The sequence below is a fragment of the Ranitomeya imitator genome, chromosome 1 (genome assembly GCF_032444005.1).
Source record: "Ranitomeya imitator isolate aRanImi1 chromosome 1, aRanImi1.pri, whole genome shotgun sequence".
NCBI classification, from domain to species: domain Eukaryota; kingdom Metazoa; phylum Chordata; class Amphibia; order Anura; family Dendrobatidae; genus Ranitomeya; species Ranitomeya imitator.
This window is the reverse complement of record NC_091282.1, coordinates 1,147,988,927-1,147,994,926: the sequence shown is the minus strand read 5'-3', so window position 1 is coordinate 1,147,994,926 and position 6,000 is coordinate 1,147,988,927.

Sequence of the window (6,000 nt, the reverse complement as noted above, 5' to 3'; positions counted from 1 at the left end):
GCGGAATCCGCACAAAGAAGTGACATGCTGCGGAATGTAAACCGCTGCGTTTCCGTGCAGTTTTTCCGCAGCATGTGTACAGCGATTTTTGTTTCCCATAGGTCTACAGTGAACTGTAAAATCATGGGAAACTGCTGCGGATCCGCAGTGTTTTCCGCAGCGTGTGCACATACCTTTAGAATTAGGCTATGTGCCCACACTGCGGATTGGCCGCTGCGGATTCGCAGCAGTATTCCATCAGGTTTACAGTACCATGTAAACATATGAAAAACCAAATCCGCTGTGCCCATGGTGCAGAAAATACCGCGCGGAAACGCTGCGTTGTATTTTCCGCAGCATGTCAATTCTTTGTGCGGATTCCGCGGCGTTTTACACCTGTTCCTCAATAGGAATCCGCAGGTGAAATCCGCACAAAAAACACTGGAAATCCGCGGAAAATCCGCAGGTAAAACGCAGTGCCTTTTACCCGCGGATTTTTCAAAAATGGTGCGGAAATATCTCACACGAATCCGCAACGTGGGCACATAGCCTTAGGGTTAGGGTTGGAATTAGGGTTGTGGTTAGGGTTGTGATTAGGGTTATGGCTACAGTTGGGATTAGGGTTAGGGGTGTGTTGGGGTTAGTGTTGGAGGTAGAATTGAGGGGTTACCACTGTTTAGGCACATCAGGGGTCTCCAAACGCAACATGGCGCCACCATTGATTCCAGCCAATCTCGTATTCAAAAAGTCAAATGGTGCTCCCTCACTTCCGAGCCCTGACGTGTGCCCAAACAGTGGTATACCCCCACATATGGGGTATCAGTGTACTCAGGATAAACTGTGCAATAATTACTGGGGTCCAATTTCTCCTGTTACCCTTGTGAATCTAAAAAAATGCTTGCTAAAACATCATTTTTGAGGAAAGAAAAATGATTTTTTATTTTCACGGCTCTGCGTTGTAAACGTCTGTGAAGCACTTGGGGGTTCAAAGTGCTCACCACATATCTAGATAAGTTCCTTGGGGGGTCTAGTTTCTAAAATGTGGTCACTTGTGGGGGGTTTCTACTGTTTAGGCACACCAGGGGCTCTGCAAACGCAATGTGACGCCCGCAGACCATTCCATCAAAGTCTGCATTTCAAAAGTCACTACTTCCCTTCTGAGCCCTGACGTGTGCCCAAACAGTGGTTTACCCCCACAAATGGGGTATCAGCGTACTCAGGAGAAACTGTACAACAACTATTGGGGTCCAATTTCTCCTGTTACCCTTGGGAAAATAAAAAATTCTGGGCTAAATAATTATTTTTGAGGAAAGAAAACGTATTTATTATTTTCACGGCTCTGCATTATAAACTTCTATGAAGCACTTGGGGGTTCAAAGTGCTCACCACACATCTAGATAAGTTCCTTTCGGGGTCTAGTTTCCAAAATGGGGTCACTTGTGGGGGGTTTCTACTGTTTAGGCACATCAGGGGCTCTGCAAACGCAACGTGACGCCCGCAGAGCATTCCATCAAAGTCTGCATTTCAAAACGTCACTACTTCACTTCCGAGCCCCAACGTGTGCCCAAACAGTGGTTTACCCCCACATATGGGGTATCTCCGTACTCCGGAGAAACTGGACAACAAATATTGGGGTCAAATTTCTCCTGTTACCCTTGGGAAAATTAAAAAATTCTGGGCTAAATAATTATTTTTGAGGAAAGAAAACGTATTTATTATTTTCATGGCTCTGCATTATAAACTTCTATGAAGCACTTGGGGGTTCAAAGTGCTCACCACACATCTAGATAAGTTCCTTTCGGGGTCTAGTTTCCAAAATGGGGTCACTTGTGGGGGGTTTCTACTGTTAAGCCACATCAGAGGCTCTGCAAACGCAACGTGACGCCCACAGAGCATTCCATCAAAGTCTGCATTTCAAAACGTCACTACTTCACTTCCGAGCCTCGGCATGTGCCCAAACAGTGATTTACCCCCACATATGGGGTATCAGCGTACTCAGGAGAAACTGGACAACAACTTTTGGGGTCAAATTTCTCCTGTTACCCTTGGGAAAATAAAAAATTGCAGGCTAAAAGATCATTTTTGAGAAAATAATTTTTTTATTTTTATTTTCATGGCTCTGCGTTATAAAGTTCTGTGAAGCACTTGGGGGTTCAAAGTCCTCACCACACATCTAGATTAGTTCCTTTGGGGGTCTAGTTTCCAAAATGGGGTCATTTCTGGGGGATCTCCAATGTTTAGGCACACAGGGGCTCTCCAAACGTGACATGGTGTCCGCTAATGATTGGAGCTAATTTTCCATTTAAAAAGCCAAATGGCGTGCCACCCTTCCGAGTCCTGCCGTGCGCCCAAACAGTGGTTTACCCCCACATATGGGGTATCAGCGTACTCAGGACAAACTGGACAACAATATTTGGGGTCCAATTTCTCCTATTATCCTTGGCAAAATAGGAAATTCCAGGGTAAAAAATCATTTTTGAGGAAAGAAAAATTATTTTTTATTTTCATGGCTCTGCGTTATAAACTTCTGTGAAGCACCTGGGGGTTTAAAGTGCTCAATATGCATCTAGATAAGTTCCTTGGGGGGTCTAGTTTCCAAAATGGGGTCACTTGTGGGGGAGCTCCAATGTTTAGGCACACAGGGGCTCTCCAAACGCGACATGGTGTCCGCTAACAATTGGAGCTAATTTTCCATTCAAAAAGTCAAATGGCGCGCCTTCCCTTCCGAGCCCTGCCGTGTGCCCAAACAGTGGTTTACCCCCACATATGAGGTATCGTCGTACTCGGGAGAAATTGCCCAACAAATTTTATGATCCATTTTATCCTACTGCCCATGTGAAAATGAAAAAATTGAGGCGAAAAGAATTTTTTTGTGAAAAAAAAGTACTTTTTCATTTTTACAGATCAATTTGTGAAGCACCTGAGGGTTTAAAGTGCTCACTAGGCATCTAAATAAGTTCCTTGGGGGGTCTAGTTTCCAAAATGGGGTCACTTGTGGGGGAGCGCCAATGTTTAGGCACACAGGAGCTATCCAAACGCGACATGGTGTCCGCTAACGATGGAAATAATTTTTCATTCAAAAAGTCAAATGGCGCTCCTTTCCTTCCGAGCCTTACCATGTGCCCAAACAGTGGTTTACCCCCACATGTGAGGTATTGGTGTACTCAGGAGAAATTGCCCAACACATTTTAGGATCCATTTTATCCTGTTGCCCATGTGAAAATGAAAAAATTGAGGCTAAAAGAATTTTTTTGTGAAAAAAAAGTACTTTTTCATTTTTACGGATCAATTTGTGAAGCACCTGGGGGTTCAAAGTGCTCACTATGCATCTAGATAAGTTCCTTGGGGCGTCTAGTTTCCAAAATGGGGTCACTTGTGGGGGAGCTCCAATTTTTAGGCACACGGGTGCTCTCCAAACGTGACATGGTGTCCGCTAAAGAGTGGAGCCAATTTTTGATTCAAAAAGTCAAATGGCGCTCCTTCCCTTCCAAGCCCTGCCGTGCGACCAAACAGTGGTTTACCCCCACATATAAGGTATCAGCGTACTCAGGACAAATTGGACAACAACTTTCGTGGTTCAGTTTCTCCTTTTACCATTGGGAAAATAAAAAAATTGTTGCTAAAAGATAATTTTTGTGACTAAAAAGTTAAATGTTCATTTTTTCCTTCCATGTTGCTTCTGCTGCTGTGAAGCACCTGAAGGGTTAATAAACTTCTTGAATGTGGTTTTGAGTACCTTGAGGGGTGCAGTTTTTAGAATGGTGTCACTTTTGGGTATTTTCAGCCATATAGACCCCTCAAACTGACTTCAAATGTGAGGTGGTCCCTAAAAAAAATGGTTTTGTAAATTTCGTTGTAAAAATGACAAATCGCTGGTCAAATTTTAACCCTTATAACTTCCTAACAAAAAAAAATTTTGTTTCCAAAATTGTGCTGATGTAAAGTAAACATGTGGGAAATGTTATTTATTAACTATTTTGTGTCACATATCTCTCTGGTTTAACAGAATAAAAATTCAAAATGTGAAAATTGCGAAATTTTCAAAATTTTCGTTTTTATCACAAATAAACGCAGAATTTATTGACCTAAATTTACCACTAACATGAAGCCCAATATGTCACGAAAAAACAATCTCAGAACCGCTAGGATCCGTTGAAGCGTTCCTGAGTTATTACCTCATAAAGGGACACTGGTCAGAATTGCAAAAAACGGCAAGGTCTTTAAGGTCAAAATAGGCTGGGTCATGAAGGGGTTAACTTGCAGCTTTGTCTTCAACACTTCATTTACGCATATCTTAGTCAGTCCAGACCCGCCGAAGAACGGTAGCTTCCCCAACATAGACCATCCAGAACCACAGTCACTGTGCGCTATTCAGGGATCCGGTCCTACTCCCAGAACCTCCCAACACCCCAGCATGTGCTCTTCAGGAAGCCTCCTCCCAGGTCTTCCAACACAGGTTGCCCAGTGTGCTATTCAGGATTCCTACTCCCAGGAAATCCAACACACTGGCATCTCCTCCTCACATGAACCGCACATGTGACCTGTCCAGGTGCTATTCAGGACCTTGTCCAACACCCCAGGCATATAACCTGTCTAGGTGCTATTCAGGACATCAGTCCAATACCCCAGGCATATGACCTGTCCGGGTGCTATTCAGGACATCAGTCCAACACCCCAGGCCACTAGCAAGTCCAAAGCCCCACTATGTGCTCTTCAGGACTCCTACTCCCAGGAAATCCAACACAGGTTGTTCAGTGTGCTATTCAGGGATCCGTTCCTACTCCCAGGGCCTCCCAACACACAAGCATGTGACCTGTCCAGGTGCTATTCAGGACTTCTGTCCAACACCCCAGGTCACCAGGTCCAAAGCCCCACCATGTGCTCTTCAGGATTCCTACTCCCAGGAGATCCAACACATAGGCTCTCCAGGACCTTCCACTGGAACCACACAGGGACATGTGACCCACACCCTGGTCACATTATATACCCTTAACCACTCCCCTGGATGGGAGTGTGGATGTGTGGCTAGTTTGTCCCACCCATCTCACACAACTAGCCTAGTAAGTCTCCCTTACAACTACACCATACATATACACACTCTTGAGGGACTACAGGTCCCAGAACAACATTGCATCAGACTTACCACGCAGACTCCCTCTGCGACACATATCGGCCACTCACAATTCTGCCAATCACTGTTTCACCACCGTTATCACAATAGATACCATATATACTCAAGTATAAGCCGAGATTTTCAGCCCAAATTTTTGGGCTGAAAGTGCCCCTTTCGGCTTATACTCGAGTCACGGTCTGTGGCAAGGTCGGCAGGTGAGGGGGAGAGAGGATTGTCGCATACTCACCTAGTCCTGGCGCTCCCCCTGCCTGTCACACTGTCTTCGGGTGCCGCAGCTCTTCCCCTGTACAGCGGTCACGTGGGACCGCTCATTAAACTTATGAATATGGACTCCACTCCCATAGCGGTGGTGTTGCTGCATATTCATTACTCTAATGAGCGGTGCCAGTGACCGCTGACAGAGGAAGAGCTGCGGCACCCGAAGACAGTGTGACAGGCAGGGGGAGCGTCAGGAGCGCCGGGACTAGGTGAGTATTTTATAGTCACCTGTCCACGTTCCACCCGCCGGGCGCCGCTCCATCTTCCCGTCCACTTGCACTGACTGTTCAGGTCAGAGGGCGCGATGACGTACTAGTGTGCGCGGTGCCCTCTGCCTGAACAGTCAGTGCGGAGAGACGTCGAGACCGGACGCTGAGGAGTTGCGGGCAGCAAGAGAGGTGAGTATGTGTTTTATTTGTTTTTTTTTTATTGCAGCAGCAGCAGAGTTATATATGGCACAGATTTATGTGGAGCATCTATGGGGCCAAACTGAACGGTGCAGAGCATATATGGCACAGCTTTATATGGAGCATCTATGGGGCCATAATGAACGGTGCAGAGCATTATATATGGCACAGCTATATATGGATCATCTATAGGGCAATAATCAATGGTATGGAGCATTATAT